At 44.9% G+C, this 20,405-nt stretch overlaps 1 pseudogene; it reads right to left on the bottom strand.

Moving 5' to 3' along the window:
- LOC120844736 overlaps positions 1-20,405 on the bottom strand; it is an 80,090-nt pseudogene that overhangs the window by 6,182 nt on the left and 53,503 nt on the right.

Here is a 20,405-nt window from a genome sequence, read left to right as displayed (position 1 = left end):
CCAAATGAATCCCAGTTGCTTCGGCGGGTCGTGTCACGTGACAACACAGGTTGAAAAACGCTGGACGCGGGTAGGTTGTGGAAGCCCAATGTACAAAATTCTTACCCTGGACTAAAATTGTGTAAATATTGGAACACGACGGTTTTATGCTCGTTGTAGTGACGGAAGAAAGAAAGAGTGAGAGGAAAACACGGATAGTGTTGTCATGTGCGAGCCCAAGTTTTTTTATTGAGCTAAAATATTATTTAAATAATAATAAATTTAGCAGTGGTCTTTTAATATTACTGGTCTAGTGAGAACGTCATTGCTTATTGTTACTGTAAATAATTAGCGTTGATTTCTAATCTAATATCTCTATTACCACTGAGTTGTTTTTGTTCAACTAAGTGCAGCCCATTAGCATCACACAAACCTCAAACATGTGCTAGGGATTGTGGAGGATGTGAATTAATAACTGAAGGCGCACGTACCCTACACCCATTATGAACGAGGCCGCAGTGCACTCCGAGAGTGTTTCGTTGTTCTTTCCATTCGGCTTCCCCATAAGATAGCCGTCATCGTAGTCGCACCCTTCGAACCCATCACTTCCTGGAACAAACTCCCAACCAGGAGGGCCTTGACCGTCTTCCACGGCGCCCATACTAGAAGGATAAACATGTAAGTCTTTCTCATGAAGTCAGCACATAGATGCAAACAAAAAAAAAAAACACATTATGAACGATGCAACAACTGATACAACAAAGAAACACATCATAGAAGTCAGTATACGTTTTTTCAATAACTTTTCTTTTGTGATTGTAGTTTCGAACGCGATGATAGCGTAAAACTAATTATAGGTGTTTCCGTTTAGCTTATTGAACGAAAGAGAACTATGTAGCAGCTAGGAAGAAAACATGGAAGGCGCAGGTTGTGAGGACCCAATAAAGATTCCGAAAACGTTCCAAAGACGCAAGAAACTGTATTGTAGAGGGTGAGTCAAAGGGAAATTGGACCACATACATCGCCTTCTGAGCGCATCGAGCTAAGAGTTTGTACAGAGGTGGCCAAGGAGCTAGCATTACGCGTGTCAAATTTTCGCTAAAAAAGCTGAACTGAGTAATATGTTAGGAATCCCTTTCGACGGCATCCAGAGTGGGGTGCAACAAATGTTTATTTATGGTTATTTACAGAAACACCTTGATCATCGTTAGGCATTATTGCAGGAGGTTGATTATACAAAAAAAGTTTATTAAACACAACATAACAATGTATTTTGAGCACAACCGCTGAAATATTCGGTTATATATCAAATTCTATTTATACATCCCATCCTATTCATCAAAACCTATTAAGGCACTTTCCTGGAAATTTGTTAAAAATACATCTCTAGGCTACCCATCCCAATCTACAGCTGTCGGGAAAAAGAAGAAAACGCAAAAGGCATTAAAATTATCTGACGGCTAGCTTTGGTAGGGCGAGATACATTTGGATAGGGCCAGATTAGATGGCCGCTAGATACGGCGTCCGTCTACTAAAGAAGGGCGCCTGATACCGCAACCGCCGACAGATGGTGGCACGTAATATGGCGGGCGGCTCAGGCGGCCACAGAGGTTGCTTCCGTCGATCTCGGTAGTAGCAAAAGAGGTTGAGTTGAAGCGATGCGCTGTTTTTCTGAACCAATTATGCTTTTCCCCACATGTTGGGCGCCATCTATCGGGAAACAGAAAAAAACGTATTTGGTGGCCTACCTTGCTTCTCCTTTTGCCCGCTGTAAGCTATGTTGGCTGTCTGAACGCGGTCGGTGAAGGCATTCAGCGTTTGTATTTACCATATCTATCGCGATTGACTAGTTTACCTTTGTTTTAATAAAGGCGCTGACTACAGACGACTTTGTCCGTTTTGCCGAATGAATGGATGAAGGACTTCGGATTTGTTTTTGAGTCGACTTTGTTTAGTATCGTTTTTAAAATAATACAACATGTATAACCTATCATTGCCTTCAAAATTAAACAAAGTTTGTGCCTTTGTTATGTACGACTACTGAGAAATAAATTATGAAACAGAGATTTTCACCTATCTTTCAATTTCAGCGGGCTGTATAGAAAATAAAAATTAATTCTTTTTTTTTTGCGTCACGTTTTTTTTTTTTTCGCACCCTTCTTTTACCCAGAATACATTCCTTTAGAGAAATATGCACTGGATTTGAGTTTTAAGCCTCTAAATATTCTAAAAAAGAGCAAATGCCGATGGTGGCTTTTGACGATTGTCGTGTGTGGCGTTTTTGAACCACTCTCAATCTCAGGGTATTCGAAAGAGAGCTCCTGTATTTTCTTCTTGTTATGTATACTCAAGTCGGTTATGTGACATTCCAACTACTATTTTGCTATTCCAACTACTATTTAACTTTGTTTAATTTGGAGGGCGATGAAATCTACACGTGGTATTTTCTTAAACGCGATATTAAACATAGTCGATTCAAAACAAAAAAAAAATCTTTAATTTAGATCAGAGATGTTCGCGGAGGCATGTTTGGGGATTTTTACAATGATTGGAGCGACGAATAATAAATAGTAGTTATAATGTCGTCTTACCTAGTTGCATATATATCACACTAAACAAGCATAGACGCTCTCTTTTGATACTTTGAGATTGAGAGTGATTAAAAAACGCCACACACGACAATCGTCAAAACCTCGTCGTTTTTTTCCGGTTCTCTGAGATTTTTTTCCTCGGAAACTAAGCATGTCAGGATATTAAAAAAAAGGAGTGTTTTTATTGGAACATGCGCCACAAGATATAAAAGTTTGAAGCAAGATAAGAAAGGTTACTGCACCTCGTTGCCTGAATCCAAATGAAACCGCCCATATATATATATATATATATATATATATATTTAGCACGGTATATGGCAAAATCGAAATACCTCAAGAGAGCAGGAGAAGGAGGAGGGGGAAAGGAGGAAGATGGGAGGAGGAGGGCGTACGGAGAAGGAGGAGGGCCATACCCTCCTCAAGAGCTGCGCTTTAATCCGGCATTACAGGGCATTGTAAACGTCTGATTTTTTTAAGCTGTATGAGTCTACAATCTTCTAGCACCTAGTGTGTGTAAAGTAGAAGTGTTTTCGCAAATTTTTGTAATTGCTTTGATATCGCCGTAGGGTAGGTAGTTATATTCCGCTGTTTAAATACGAGGGGTATTCAAGTTCTAAGGTCCTCTATTTTATTTTTGATAAGTTGAAGCCACCAAGAAGCAGAGATTACCGCCATTTTGCTACATGGTCACGCTCATATTCAATACAATTTTCGCAAGGTGGTCGCCAGTATTGCATGGGCGTTATAAAGAGTTTTTGGGGGCCTGTAGAATAATTGGAGTATTGCTGACGCCAAGGCGCAGCCCGTTTAAAAATCTCGAAAATGGTGGGATAACCTTCAGGGTCGTAAATGGCTAAAATATTTTGAGCGCAAGTTCAGGGGACAAGGAGGCGTGAGGAACCAGTCGAAAATGTTTTTTGCTAAGGTAATGTTTTCTATTCTCTTAAAGAATGAATTTAGCTTAACGAAACTCCCAAAAACCCCTAATCCCAAGATTTTGTCCAACCGCCCGTCCCTCCGCCTGGGCATTTCCCGGTAAATTTAGTGTGGCGAATTCACGTCACTTGCCCTAGACTTCACTTTAGTTTCCCCGCAAAATCTAACTAGAAAATTCATGTTACGTGAGCTGCCACGAGACGTATACACTAATTCAGTTTACCTGCTCAAGTTAAAGAAAAAAATTCGTGTGACGTGACTTCCGGTCACGTGAATAATACACTAATTCAGTTTCCCCGATACATTTAGTGGAAAAATCGACGTCCCTTGGCCTATACATTGATTCAGTTTCCCTGCGAAATCGGGTAGAGAAATCGATGTAATATGACTGTACGAATCGCTTGAGGATTTGATCGTTTCCTGGAAACTGAGGTAATCGACCTTCAACCGTTCGGATGTGGGCACCCCGACGGCTCGCCCCGAGGATAGGCGGATGAGCGGCTTGAGCCCTTTTTAATCTTTGGCCCGGGAAGGAGACAGACATTCTTGCCTGTCGCCGCGAGGTAGTGGCACCCTCCCCGGCTTTGTCGTCACGGCGCTTTCCCAGTGACGGCTTGTGCAGTCGGGAGACTGCTACATTGAGGTTTTAGTGATGAGGGGCGCCGGTCTGGGTCCACTTGAACCCTATTACGCTTTACTCGCTAACTTCGAAGGACACGGCGCCAATTTGTTTTGACGCGGCGAAGTGGGGGGTGTTTTCCCCGTAAAGCAGTAAAGTATCGCCCCGATTGGAGAGTTCCCCCAGGGGTTTAGCATTGTTTTTCTTCTTAGAAAATAAAAAATAACGAATTCGGTGGCCTTTCTGTGATTGGTGGAGGACCCGCTGGCACTGGGGCCAATAGAATTGTATAATCTTCCTGATTGGACAGGCCCTGTGTCAGCGGGAAGTTTTCTCGTACGCGCTGGCGAGGAAACGTTGAGTTTGAACAAGCCCGTGCGCGGAGCAAGTTATCTCCCGCGGTCCGCCGGTCCGTGTAGCTTTGTCGCGAGCGACGAGGAGTTTCTTTGAGCCTCACCGTGCGCGGTGGGCACTTTGCGCCGAGGCGCGTTTGGTTTGGTATCTCTACTGCCGTCAGCGGACAGTAGATATCTGTAACCAAGTTTGCTGTTGACGTTTTAATACATTTGTTTTTATTAACCGTTGGTCCCGACTTTGAGCATCTTTCTTCGAGGCTCCGCCACTACCAACGAGCAAGAAGCGACCATCCTTCGCGGCTGTCCACGATCGCCCGGCCCTGACCTACGACTTCTAGGAAGGGCCGGGACAAAACAACCTGACTCTCAGGGAGGGGAATTCTTTACTATGACCTATGCGCGAAGTCAGTTTCCCGCTAAATATATAAAATAGAGGTTCTTCTTCACTCTTCAAAAAGTGGTTCAACGTCCTCTAAATAAATTTAAACGAGCGCTCCTTAAAGGGCGCATTTAATGCATTATAGAACATTGGGGTAAAGGTCGGTGCCAATTGTTTTCCATAATATGTCTGTAGGATACAGCCGACAAAGTCGTACCCTTCGGTATGCAGTGGGTGAGGATGACACCTTCACTGTTCCAAAAGAATGACACCATCATCTCCATACTGGCGGTAACACGAAATGTATTCCGTGGCGCGGAGCGGAGTCGCAGTATTTTCATCACTGCGACCGACGTTTGGTTTTATAGTTGAAAGAAGCACTTATATCTCGTCTATTGCCGCGATTAATAAAAGGAATCGATCACTCATGCCGTCCTCATGCTACAAAATCGCCTGATTTTGCGTCAGTGTAGAAAACAAATAACTACACTATGATCTCTGAAAGTGAACGACGTCATTTTTAGCACTAGAAACTTTTGTAGGAGCAGGTAGCGCTACCACCTTTTTTCATGACACTGACAACATAACTACATCTCACACTCATTCTACATAGAGTATAGCATCTTTATGGTGCTTTTCATAGTGCAACTCGCTCAAGTTTCAGAGAAAGTAATTACGAAACAATGCAACTTGAACGCCCTAATATTAGAGACAAGCATACGTGTGTCTGAGCTTTCGTCTTATGCCATCAACTAGAATCCCTAGACACTTGACGGTTATATATTAAAGGGCTTTTGAAATGTGCAGTTTACGTATGCAGCATACTGACTTACAGAAATGACAGCTCGCGAGTGGCGTTTCCAACACCCCGGAATTTTCCATTATCCGTCACGGCTGCGACAAAATGTTCCTTCAAGCAAATTCCTCCGATTCGTCCTGCAATGCCTGAAGAATGTTAAAAAAAAATTTAAAAAAAATCGGGTGCCAGAGTCAAGTTGCTATTTAAATCAATGACATGATTAAGAAAATCAGTTCTAGAACGTAAAATCTCCCATACATACCGGTTAGAAGGCCCTTCCGCTTACTGGTCACACCATTGTCCTTGATAGTGTTTCCAATATCAATCATGGACACATTTCTAATGTGTCTCCTGAAAAAACACAACAAAGATGAGAGACTAATTCATTTCAAAGAATGTCAAACATTTTCTAACGCCTTACCCAGTTTTGTTTTACTGAACTTATTAATGAAACGTCAAACAATGACACAAGGGCAAACAAAAATATTCAGTGCACTGAATAAAGAGTTGGTAAGACAAGCGCGCGTAAAAACAAAATGCCCTAAATCAATTTATCTCTTTTGCGTATCAAGGGTATATTTTATTACAAAAAAAAAACGCATAAATCCACATACATGTATCAAATTCAACAGAGTTCAAAGTGGCGACAGGGACGGTCGTCCAGTCGCTGACGGCTCGTGAAACAATATGGTTCATTCAAAATGTACCACAACATTATAATAATAAAAAAAAAGAAAAACGGAAAAAGTGCTTAAAAATATTCGGTCATATTTTCTATCAAAAATGATATAAATGTTATTATTTGAAACTGTTTTATATTCATAAACGATCGATTTAAGGCGGCGGTTCCAAGGCCGCAACCATAATTCTGCTGGTAGGTGTGCTAATTCTCTCCTGCTTGTGGTACAAACATCGTATCACTGCGCGTGCTAGGCATATCGTTCCTTTTGTAAATAAAAGGCTCATTTATGATCAGTGTCTTAGCGCAGAATGTGACATGCATTGTCAAATCTTAACGCATAATTGAAAAAGCAAAAAGTGCAAGTTTTTTTTAAATTTTTTTTTAAATCCTGTTTTTATGATTTCAAAGTGTTTAAACGATGCATCAAAGCCTCGTTCTTGTTTCTTTTTTTAATGAAAAAATGAAGGATTCGTGTAATTCTGTAGTGATGTCTTTTTTTTTACGTTTTGCACTCGTATTTTTTTTTACTGTTTATTTAAAAGTGCTCTTTTTTACGATTTTGAAGCATAGTAACTCAGGGTCACATCATAACTCAGCAACGACATTTAAATCGATATTGAATCGAAACTTAAAATCTACTTCTCACGTTGAGAAATAAGTTCAACATCATCAAATTTATCTGCTAATGACTCACGCTTGTATTTCAAATGGATGGCTGTATTTTTCGCTCTAAATGCTCAATTCTGGCGAGGGATCTAGAATCAGCCACCGAAGAGCGCGGTGCGTTTCGGGGTATGCATCGCGCTCGCGACTCAGCCGCCACGTCATCGACCTCCCTATTGCCAAGCATACCGTAGTTACGCGGGTTGGCACTTGGTGGCGTCAACGCGTTAATACCTTGTCTAGTCAGAGTGTCCGGGGGCCATAACATATCAACGGGAAATAGAGGAGCCGGCGGAGTCGTGCGCGCTATGGCAACACGTAGTAGGTCGTCCGCTCCGCGACTTGGTTGATATGGCGACATCGGTATCGTTGGTTTCGGGCCCGAGTTCGCTGCTTTTTAAACAGGTCGACATTGTCGCGAGCCGGCTAAGCTATTTCTGTTATCATGCATAAGGCGAGGTGGTCGTAGATTTCCTACCTCACATTGGCGAAGGTGACGGCAGAATCATGGGTGACATTGGTAGGACAAGGCAATTGCTGCTTAACTGGTATGTACCACCAACTTGTCACAAGGACCGAATTCCGCAAAGGCGCCAGATTAACAGGGAAATAAATATCGCCTTGAAGGCGTTATACCAGAGGGCATCCTTCATTTATTAAAGAGTCAAAGAAGCAGGCTGGAGTTCGGTGAGGCAGCACTTCGGTGGCATCACTCGAGTATTTCACGCAGCGTATCGCATTGATAGTGGCGTGACCACAGATGCGTCACGCCAACACTGAAGAACGCGTACACCACCACTATTTTGCGACATTCCTTGTCACAAGGGCGAAGAGTAAACGAAAGAAGGGAAGGCATCATGAAAGAGCAAGCTTGTGCAGATCTTGACGGGTCGTGATTTTCCAAGCGACGGCACAGAGCGCAGAGAGCACGACTGTACAGTTCTGGCTGAGCCTCGGGGGGATCACATATGCTGGACGCACGAGTCGGGCTCCAAGAAGTGCATTTTCCCATGCAGATCAGCCCATTTGATGGCTGTTAAACGAGGGATTGCTTAAATGTGTCTTGAGGCGTCCATTAAAAAAATTATGTGATCAGATTGCGCAAGAAAGCCCCAAGAAACAGACAGCGAGCCTGCAGAGGGCTGGTTTCCCTCAGAGTGTTCTGGTAGAGGTGGCGGAAAAACTAGTCAAGAAGATTAAAGGCAAAAAAAGGGCAACTTTGAAAAAAACAAAAAAGCACGGTTAGATCAGTTGCAATTGTGTACATGCACTCCATTAACCACAACCTTAAAAAGGTAGCTGACCGGTACGACGTAGCAGTGGTTTTCTCGGCACCTAATAAGCTGTCAAGAGTGTGCCGCAAAATAAATTCTTCCACTGATGCTGCGGACAAATGCAAAACTAAACACCGCAAGAAATACGCAGAATACACAACGGGAGTCGTTTACGAAATTCCAATGTGGTGCGGGTCAGTATACGTCGGTCAGACTGGCCAATGCTTCATTCAACGCGCGCGTGAACATGACAGGGCGTAACGAGCAACCCTACCTGGACATCTGGCAACACACTGTAGCCGCTGCCATTGCTCTCCGTCATTTGAAGACAAAATTTCCGGCCAGATACCCAAATAAGATATCCAGGGGGCTCTACGAGTCTTGTGAAATCAAAGCAACAGGCAGGATGTGCACAACTCACACTTCGATAACCTTATCGACAAAAGAAGTGGATTTTTTAGAAACGGGTCTATACAGTGCCTAGTCCTGACGAGGTTTTTTTCATGGCTATATAAGGGATTCGTTTATTCAACAAATGTTAGTTGCGAATGCTCCAGTGTTTACGCCTCTTCTTCTACTTGCGCATTTTCGGCGCCTGTCTTCGTTCGTACAATTCTCATATCGTCGCACAAAAACTACCCCTAAAACGCTCGCATCGCCACGAATTTGCAACGAGACTTGTCTCGTTGGCGAACTTCATACGAATAAAAAGGAACCATCGGCAACGCTTTCACCGGTCTCGTCGAACGAGGCTTACGCGTTCATCCATGCGGGAGCATTCAGCGCTTCGACGGCGACTAAGTTGGACGGCGAGACGACCGCTGCATTTTCACATCTTAGCACAGAAACTACCGCCCACAAAACCGGAAACCGGCACAGCTCCGCGACGTAAACCAGGGTCACTTCGAGAAGTCGGCGTCCCTCGTCAAGAACGACGTTGAAATCAGCGCCCGTCATGTAGAAAACGAAAGTTCATCGGAAGCGAATGCTGGCGGAGTGTATCCAAGGTGGCCCACGGCGCTTTGGCTTTCTTCGCTAAACCTTCAGTATTACGTTCTGGCCAAGATAATCTATACTGGTGAACGCATTTCCAAAAATGAGGTGCTGCCGGCAGGCCGGTGCCCTCACACATTCCATCGAAGCTCCGATTTTTGAAAACCGGTTGGTTTTTGATAATCGGTTAATTCAGTTAAAAATATACTTGCTTTTGTTTTCCAACAGAATATTGATGTGTATGTAGTTCTAACGCTGCCTGCATCATTTTGAAGCAAAAATACAAGCTCCAGAATTTGGTTTTCGTACCCTTTTAAGGGAATGGTCCTAAAAATCCTAAAAACTCGACACATCACACACACACATATATATATATATATATATAGAGAGAGAGAGAGAGAAAGAAAGAGAGAGAGAAAGGGAGATGCATGGTGCCGGTAGGAAACATACTAGGAGGATTTTATTCAACATATCGACCTGAGGCGAGTCTTCGTCAGGAATAGGGCGTTATAAGAAAAATGTGGTTCTATTCATCCAGTCCTTAAAGGGGAGAAAGTTCGCATGCAAAGGAACTCCGCCTCATAAAGTATGTTCTCATGAGCGGCCGCGCCCTTCCCCCTCCCCCTAAACAAAATTCCGGCTAAGTGCCTGATATATATTATATATATATTAGTAGTGCAACACAAGCAGTTTATTCAAAAACACCACTTTATTAGGATAAAATTTCAAAACATATCCTCCAGCCAGTATTCGTTTACTCACAGCTGAAACTGCATCCACTGCATCAAGCACGAGAGCTAGGGGTCACGGCTTTCTAACGTTCTTCCGCAGACCGAGCGCTCCGGGAATCGCCCAGAGCCAACCGGAATTCCCGTGACACAGGACGACTTGGACACAGAGATAGCGCAGCTGTCCTGGTAGATCGAACTTCTATGCCAGAGAAAGGCGCGCGTCACGGCTCGTCGTAAGGAACGCGCAGCTAGGCCACCACATGCAGGGACGCAAATTTCGCCTGCTCCTATGCCACTCCAGACGGAAAACACGACCCCCTTCGATCCGGCCAATTGGATGGCCGTACTTGACACCATAACAATTTGAAACAGCTGATAGGGACTTGCCTTCGTCATTCCAAAGTCTCAACAGCAAGCGGTCGTCCCATAATAGAATTGGCGAGGGCTCCATAACAGAGTTGGAGAATCCAAGACCAAGAAGACTAAGATACTTTTCGGCAAGCTTCATGTGTGGGTGCTCCTCTTACAGGAATCTAATAAACTTAGTGCACTCTCCCACTTCATTGGCTATCACAACCCTTCCATTCCGGATAGACGAGAAGGCTCCTACTCAGATAAACCGGGAAGCAAGGTTGGGCAGTAACGCGATACTGCCCAACCTTGCTTGCCGGTTTTGTTATAATAGTTATAATACCCAGTATCGCAATACTAGGTATTGCGATAGTATTTCAGAAACGCATTTCGTATCTGTATTTCTGTATCGCGATACATTTTTTCACCAGTATCGGCATTCTTGTACAGAAATACATTTGGAATGTTCCTTTGTATTGGGATACAACAAGAATGAAATGTATTTTGTTACATTTCTTGAGAAATAATCCCCCCCCCCCCCCCCGAAAAAAAAAAAAACAAGTCCGAATATTTTTATTTGTTTTTACTTTTTAGGGCACCAGGGTCAAGGGGATGCTTCATGTGACTTAGTCCACGGCGGATTAAAAGCCCATTTCAGGCTATGCCTGAGAAGTTTTGCTGTGCAGCTCCTCCCTCGAAGACCAGCTCGCCCTGATCCAGCGGGCAAGAGCTGCAGAAGAAAGCATTGGATCTCTGGACTAAAAGGTCCCCCCCCCCCCCCTACCCCGACCTTTCCGCTTTCCTAAATAGCTCAACAAAGTTTGTACCACCACCACCGAACATACTGCACTGCGCTGGCACCGCGTGACGCGGGCGAGAGCACGCAGTGAACGTGCAACGTGCACAGGGGACTAGTCAGATCATCGACACCATGAGTTATACCCAACGTTACTAAAACACTGAGTTGGGAAATTCACCCTCGAAACCTGGGCCGCTGGCGTCCACCGAGACCGAGATAAATACGATAACAGCGCCACTCTTTAGTGACGAGTTAAAACATAAAAGTAGCTTTACAAAGCTACGGCGTGATGGCCCTGCGAGATGGAGCCACCGGCCCTTGCCCGGCGGGAGATATGGCGGCGCTGCGATCGCCATTAGCTTGCTTCTCGAATACAGATCGGAGCCACATTTTTTAAGGCAGGCTTCATGGCAGTGGCCCAACTAAGTGGTACTAGTAACTTTGGTTATACCAGAATGTCGGGCCACATGAATCGGTGTCGCTACCTAGGGATAAATTTTTAAGTTTCTTCAAAATGACCGCCGTAGGACCTTAGCCTTAAGCTTATCAAACAAGAGATCTACCAAACAGACGATAATATTTGCGCGCATGTCGAAACTACGCATATTCAGCGGTGAATATAAAAGATAATAAGTGAGTAAATTACGTTTGTAACAATCTTTTTACACAGTTCAAATGAAGATAACTAATCAACGTGATCCTTATATAAACAACTGCCACAATCTCAAAGGTTTTCTTCTGGCCCGCCGCATGAATGCCTTCCTAGATTGGTTACGAAATTGTTGACATGGCGGCTCAATTACCTGTTGAGCCGATTTCTTCACTTTTCTGAAAATTATGTTTTATGTTATTTGCTTCTGTGCATTTTCTTTCTATGTTTGCATTTCGGTACCCTCCTGCATAATGCGTGAAGGCGCATTAGGTATCAATTTAATATAAAACTGAATAAATAAATAAAATGGTTTCGGCAGCAGCACCACTGGCAAAATGCTGTGCAACCCTTTCTGCTTTGTGCTACATGTTGGGACCATACTTTTGAGAGCCCAAGCAGCATCGCATGGGTGTAATCGAGCAGGGACAACTGCTAACTGGAAACGTGGAATTCCCACCGAGTCGCCGGCGCGTGAAGATCTCCGCGTCATCGATGAGCCGCTCTTCCCCTACGTGACGCCTTTCCATTTTACCGCTCTACAGTTGCGTCACGTCACATGGATCATCGAGCGGCTCTAAGAACACAGACGACGCCGTTCTTCACCAGGAGTTGCGCGATTCGAGCTTCAACCGTCGTCGCGTCGACAGCTATAGTTTGGATCGAGATCGCCCTTCACGCCATCCCGTCTTCGCACCGCCGCTCTCGGAATACGTTTTCGGGTGGCTCTCTGACCGTCGTCATACTCGAGATCTACTGCTCGCAAACACAAGCTTGGGAATTTGACATCTCTCGCCGACACAACAAGACGACCAACGGAAGAGCGACTGCTCTCACGTTCAGCCCCTTTGAGGACGGAGGGTATGCTCCTGCCCCCCATGCTCACGCTCTCACCAGCGTCACAGTTTCGGGCCGCCGTCGCCGTGGCTACGGCCCCAATTGTGATTGTGTAAAACGACATCACGGAAGGTGGGAACACAGCTGCTGCCGGTCATCTCGACAACGGTTAGCAACCGCGGAAGCAGGAACAAGTGGCAAAACCGTGGAAGACAGTAAACGGAACCATGACAACTAAACCTCCAACGACACTTCTGACTCCGACATGACTACATCAGGACCAAAGACCAGGATGACGAGGACTTTATTTCTGTGAAGACGAGACGCAAACGGAAGCGTGAAATCGAGAGCGCCAGTGACGAGGAAAGCAGAAAAAAAGGCGTCGTCGTACTCAGTCTGACAGTCATCTTCGCGCCCTTTAAAAGCCGACGATAGTTCTGAACATACTCAACGGCCTGAAGCTCACAGAGGCTCTAAATAGTCAAGCTCCTACCGAAGTTAGTAAAATTTGCTCCAACAAGAGATTGCACATACTCGCGGTGGACACACCAAACCAAGAAACCGCAGAATCCATGCTGCGCATCAGGAAGCTCGACAGCGTTAGTGCGGGCATACGAGCCTCGGAATCCGAATACTGCCGTGGGCATCATTCGGGACGATGACGCAATCATTTCGGAGAAAGTGTTGGTTCGGAACCTAAGCCCGAACATGACAAAAAACACGCAAGTGCGTCGGTATGCTGACACAGAAACGGTTCGCGTCACCTTCGCATCCGCGACCCTACCAGAACACGTGTTTTCGGGCAGAAATTGTCTAAAGTTTGGACATGTAAAGGCAGTTTGCATTTGCCCAAATTGTGCACCAGATGCTCTCGCTGCCACGCAAGCAAGAGATGCGAAGCCGAAAGGGTCAAGTGCGTGAACTGCAAAGGGGCACACGAGGCAACCTCAAAAGACTGTGATGTGGTAAAAGGAACGAGCCGTAAACAAGTACAAAACAATTAACGAAGTAGATTTCAGAAGTGCCCGGGCTGCCTTTCGAAACCGCGGCCAAAATAACATCGAACGAGACAACCGGATCGTTCTGCAGAATTGTTTCAGTGACTTTTATAAAGAAACGCAGGACCTCCTCTTGAGCAAAGCAATGTGCCAAGAAATGAAACACGGAACTCGCACCCTGCACGGCATGTTTCATGAACCCTTGAATCAGCTTCTCGGGAACAAGGTGCATCGAGAGAACAGCGCCCGGAGCCCCTCTAGCACTAGAGAGAATAAAACATCCCAACATTCTTCACAGCACACAGCACAACGGAATTCATACAGTCATACGCTCCGCAATGCCTCTTCTTCAGCGCAATCACAGCCAACCAGCAACCGTAAAGCCCCCCGAAGCGCGACCGGCCACGAACAGCCAGCCTGATTTCTTCATTAGGAACCTTAGTAGGTACTGTGGTGCCAGCGGACACGGAACCTTTAAGGTCTTTTGACTCCCCTGTGGTACGAGCGATTCTCCAAATAATCATACTGGTTCAGCATTGGCTCTGCGATGGAGCTTGCTATGCATTAAATTTCTACAAATGAGTTTCCTACAACAACACAACAACCGGTATCGTATTTCAAGAGCGCAATATTGAACGACGTCTAGACTCTGCAGAAGAACCCGTTATGCATCAATTATGCCACGAATGCTCTGTGCTCCAGTGGAACGTGCGCGGCGTACGTAACAAACTGCCTGATATACGGGACTTTGTACGAAATTATGAAGCGCTCATTAAAATTCTTAAAGAATTGAAAGCGTCTTCAACGCTCCGCATCTCCGGATATAAGTTCCATCATTTTGTTCCTGATCGGGAGAAAAGTCGTATCACCATGGGTGTGCGCACAGACATTTAAGTTGCCAGGAAAGAAGTCCCACTCCTCACTATTTGCGATTTCGTGTGTTTAAAGCTTCAGTACAGGAAGATATGTTTCACAGCGATCGCGGTCTATATTCCGCCAAGAGTGCATTTCTCTGGCGAGGAAATCCAGCCGTGCTGCAGAAAATTGATGGACCTTTTCTTCTCTGTGTAAATGTCAACGCACATAACCCGCTGTGGGGCGCAGATCAACTTGAGGCGAGAGGAAGACTCCTAGAAGACATTTTCAGCTTTTGGAAGATAGGGATTTTTAATAATGGAACATACAGATTTCTTCGGGGAGCCTTCAAAAGTGCCATTGATACACTGCAGTTTATGAGGGCTTCCGTCTTCCCATCCAATGGATGAATGATCTTGACACCAAGGGCAGCGACCATCTGCCTCACCTCTACGTATCTCCCTCGACGGCTTCGGGGAAATCAAGCACAATCCGAAGATCCTATATACAGACTGGAGTTGTTTCAAAGACGAAGCGGAGCCAGCACATAAAAAAGGTGCAGAGGTTACGGACATCACCGCGTGCATAACATCATCGTTGACATCCAGCACGAAAAGAGTGAAACTTCCTGTGAAATACCTTGCGATCGGCGCAGATAATGAGAAGTGCGACGTCGTGGTGAATGGTGGCTTTACCGTCATGGCGGAGTGGTAAAGCCGCGGACTGGGCGGAAGCATGACGAACCCCGGTAGTCGTACGACCACACTTAATTCGACTCTATAGGCGACGTTGAAGAGATACCTACAGTTATAAGGACCCTCACAAGCTGTGAACGAGACTATGGAACGTGGCCCGAGGGCTCAAGAAAACACACAGGCAGAAGTTTCGCTTCCGCGCCTTGACACTTTCAAAAGGAATCACTGAGCGCTCTGCAGCCAATACGTTCTGTCAGGTTCAGCAGCGGTGCCCCGCTAGTGGATTGTCACATGTGACAATCACTGAAACCGGCGCGCTACCGGAGCTCGACGAGGCGTTTACCATGAAGGAACTCAAAAGCGCTCTAGAGGATTGCTTCGAGCACACCTCTTCAGGCCCGGATGGTGTTACATACCAGGCGCTGGCCAATTTAGGATCTCTCACCCTCAATGTCCTTCTGCAACAATACAACATCAGTTGGAACACAGGACAGATCCCAAAGTCATGGAAGAAACATCGCTTCATTCTCACTTTGAAAGCAGAAAAATCACCTCTGTCGATGGAGTCATACCGCCCCATTGCGCTGCATAGCCGCATTGGGAAGTTGATTGAGCGTATGATCCTAAACCGTCTGCTCTGGTGCTTCGAAAAAACATTCGTCTTCCCCAAGCGCATGTAGTGGTTTCGTCCGAACTGTTCTGCCGCTGACGACGTCCTGGACCTGGTCTCAGATGACGAACAGCATCGGAGCCGTCGTCTCTCAACGGTAGCTGTGTTTCTGGACATAAACGCAGCTTTCGACAACGTGGAACACAGCAATACTCACGTCCCTCATGAAACTCTGCGCATAGGTGGTCAAATCTACAACTGGATCTTGGACTAACTTCAAGGACGCACAATCTACCTAACCACAACAAAAGGAAACACGGACTGTTTCTCCGTAACTATCGGCGTTCCACCAGGCGGTCCTCAGCCCCACACTCTTTAACCTCGTCCTGGCCCGCCTGCCACAGCAACTTTTGAGAGCATGTAAAGATGTAGACGTATGCCGACGATATGTGCATCTGGTTTACGGGCCCGACCGCGCAGGGATCTGTGGAAGACTCCAAAAAACGCTAATTGGAATCGAAAGATACCTGAACTGCAGAAGCCTACACTTGTCGCCAATCAAATGCGTCGCTATGACTTTCACCAGTCGAAGTTGCAAACGCTTTCCAATACTCAAAGGAGAGCAGACTATACCCTACGTCAGCAAGCATACCTTTCTTACAATAGTCATCGACAGGCGCCTCAAGTGGGCACCTGAATGAACAGACTTCGACGCATGGTCAACTCGTACGTGGAAATCATGCAGTGCCTATCTGGCTCGACACGTAAAATTTTAGCCGCCCTTAGGCAGCTACACAACTTAATGGTACTGGGAAGTCTGCGGAACAGTCTGCCTTCCCTGCACCGGTTCAGTTCAAAAACCCAGAGGGGACTCTTGGCACTGCAGGGAAGTAGCCTCCGCGTTGTGCTGGGAGCGCCCCGAGCGTCGCCTGCTGCATGAGTGGTAGCAGAAGCGCACGAACAACGTATGGAAGCGCTCCGTGTTCAAAAGACCCCCCTACACTATAGTCGTTTTTTAACCCAGCACAAGGCGCATCACCTGGCGGACCTGCAGACCTCACGTCCAGCGTCGAGTTTTGAAAAAGTGGTTAGAAACCACGTCGAAGCCTTTCCGGGGAACGCTGCACAGTATCGTTACCCCCAGTGAGTACCTTGGACATGGATGACCCCCACGGTCCACTTTTCAATACCGGAAGTAAGCAAAGGCACAGCCTTCGGTTTTGTGACGCTGCTCCTCACGGAATTTTACCTTGAAGATAGCTACAAGAGCGCCACCCAAATACACACAGATGGATCAAGCACTGAGATTAATTCGCTCGTCCTCTGCAATTTACGTGCCAGATGCGAGCGTTTTGGAAGGGTCCAAACTCTCCCACCGCACTCCCTCAACCATTGACTAGCAATTATCCTCACTTATGGACAATATTGATTACTTAGAGAATAGAAGTCGCAGCAATAATTCGATCATGTATGGACTATATGAATTTAATACGGAGGCACCAGAGGTGCTTGAAAGCAAAGTAATGAAATATGTTTTCTCTAATAAACTAGGTATTACTGCAACTAGAATTCAAAGGTATAGACTAGGGCGAAAAATTGAAAACAAACTTCGTCCTACCATTTTAAAATGTATGGACTACAGAGAAAAGACGGATATACTGAAGTCTGCCTACAAACTTAAAGCCACCACGATATCGATATAAGAGGACTGTTCTTTTAGAATTCGTGAAACAAGAAAACCGTTGTGGAAACGTTCAATCAAAGAAGAAAAACACGAGCGCAAGTAAAACTTGTATACGATAAGCTGAGTGTTAATAAGGTAGTGTTTGTTTGGTACGAAGGGAAATGCACATGCTTTAGGCTGAACAAAGACGATAATGATAAGTGACGGCGTAGCGGTGGCCCTCGATCATTGAAAGTATGAAATATGAATTGTAGGAGTGTTCTTAACAATGTTACCGAGTTAGACAAAATGTTGCTTTCCCATGATCCAGATATCGTTCGTTTAACAGAGACGCGTGGTTAAGCCAGAGCATATATGATAGTGAATTTGTTCCTAGTGGCTGGTGTTTACCGGAGAGACCACGAAAGTAAAGGTGGCAGAGTGTGTGCCATTTTTAAGAAGTCTTTAAAAATACTGAGCATGCCAGATGTTTCTGATATAGAGTCCATTTTCTGCAAAACTTACAGTAGTAAGATTACGAGCCCTTTACAGGCCTCCTAGTGCCTCGGTTGCTGTTTTCGAGGAGTTGAGAAATTATCTTAGCGTACATATTAGGCCTGGCAATCGGATTATTTTGTCAGAAGATTTTAATTTGCCAAACGTCGATTGGCCAAACTTTATTTGTCGGAAATCAGAGTGACGAATCAGGTGAAGCAATGTTGGATGTGGCATTTCATAACAAGTCGTTGAAGATTTCACGAGGATTTAAGGTACTAACTCTAAATGAGTACTTGGCTTTTTTTTTGTAACTGGAGTAATTTTCAAGAATACTAAATGTGAGGTAGTACATGGAATTTCCGATCATCAGGCTGTTTTATGGACGGTAGATGACGTTTCCATGGACAGAGATCGCAAAACCTCGTGTTTACGCAACCTCGCTCGTGGCGACGACGTTTCCATTTAGACATGCTTTCCTTCTACTTTGAAGCTTCTTCAAAAATGTTGTAAATGAAATGCCTTGAACGATTTGTGCCATGAATTGTCACAAATAAGGAAAAAAATAGCCCTGGATGTCTTGGGAGACATTAGAACTGATGAGAAAACTAAAGCGCATAAAAAGAAAAAAAAGTCGACATGCACGGAAAAGGTGAATGAATTTTTTTTTTATATTCCTACTGAGCTTAAAAATCAATTAGCCATGGAGAAACAACACTATTACGATAGATCATTACCGCATTTCATAACCATGTCTCCTGAGAGGTTATGACGATTAATATTTCCATCATCTAGGTGCCGTGATGAGTTTGAAATTGGTGGTAATCAAGTTTGTTATGATATAAAAATTTCAACTGCCTTTAATGAACACTTAAAATCGGTTTTCACGTGAGACAATAGGGAGTTTTAGAATAACGTACGCAATTTTAGCACACGCTAGCGCTAAATTTAGCGCTTGCTTAAGTGCACGCGACGCAAGAGACTTTTAGAATAGCGTTTCTCTGCCGCGACGCAAAAGCCCAAGCATCTCGCGCTTGCAACGCCACCAAGATACAGTCACGATTTTTATTTCACACACGAAATGCTGCAACATGAAAAAAAAACAAGATTTTTGGTCCGGAGTAAGAATTTTACATTTCTTTAAACGTTAGAGTGCGACGCGAGCGGTCGACCGGTCGTGTCCGCCACATGCGTCGCCTCGGCAAGAGGGTACTGACCTTCGCCGATAAATGTTCGCTCGTCGCAAGCATCAAGTTGCCGGTGATCGTTGCCCACCCTACTGGGTTCCAAACCAAGTGCAATGTCGTCCCGCGGTCCCGTATTGAAAATCGTAGTCGCGAGGATGCCGCCGACGTCGCGCTCACGACGCCGCCAAAGCGACCGCAGCCGTGGTATGGCCGTGGTCCTGGGGGCCGCCATGTTTTTTTTTAACCGTGCTCGTCTTGGCTTTAGCCAACTTCTCATCACGAATCCTCCTTAGAGGAGCGCAAAGGCCCTTTGCGTACGCACGCTATTTCCGAGAACTAGCGCACGCTAAAATTGCGCACGCAAAGCGCAAAACCTGGTTTGCGTTCGGAGCATGCGCAGTGGCGACGACGCTATTCTTTGCGTACGCAAAACTTTAGCGTGCGCTATTATAAAAATCCCTAATAATTTTTACCAACTTCTTATGCGCATTTTCCACCCATTTCTGATGTTGTGATTAGTGAAAATGATGTACACCATGTTCACTAATAAATATCACTAAACATCTAGTTTCAGCAGCACGTTAAATACATATTCAACATGCAGCTGAAACTAGATATTTAGAACTCGTGTGGACCCGGCAAAATTCCCAATGCATTTTTAGGAAGGAATGCGGAATGGATATTGAAGCATGTGTATGTAAGATGTTTGTGCGGGGGCCGAATTGCAGACGACTGGGGGAACGGCCAGAGCAAAAGCGCCACATAACATTGGGAAGAGCCAGTGTATCAACAACTAACATCTTATTTCACTGACACAAACTTGTTGCAAGCTTTTAGACCAAATAATACATAGCCATATATAGGAGTTTCTCGATAAATACAATATCCTGACTCAACGTCAACATAGGTTCAGGGAAGGCTGGTCAACATGTACTCAGCTAATTGAGACGATACACAATTTTTTTACATCAATCAATAACAGGAAACAGGGAGATTAAAGTTCATGAACTTTACAAAAAATATTTGATAAGGTATCATGAAAACTTATTACACAGCTAGATAAGATATTTAAAAACGTCCAGTAAGTTAAATGGATTTTGGCGTACCTCTCTAATAGACAACAATTTGTAGTAATTAACGAAATTTCTAATAACAAAATTTTCATTTATTCTGGCGCTCCCCAGGGTCTCCTCATGACCACTGCCTTTTTAAATATGTATTATTGATACTTGTAGGGACCGGCCACCGTCAAGGTCAGGGACGA

This window comes from Ixodes scapularis, unplaced genomic scaffold (assembly GCF_016920785.2).
Source record: "Ixodes scapularis isolate PalLabHiFi unplaced genomic scaffold, ASM1692078v2 PGA_scaffold4__175_contigs__length_147842914, whole genome shotgun sequence".
NCBI classification, from domain to species: Eukaryota; Metazoa; Arthropoda; class Arachnida; order Ixodida; family Ixodidae; genus Ixodes; species Ixodes scapularis.
This window is presented reverse-complemented; position numbering and strand designations above follow the sequence as displayed.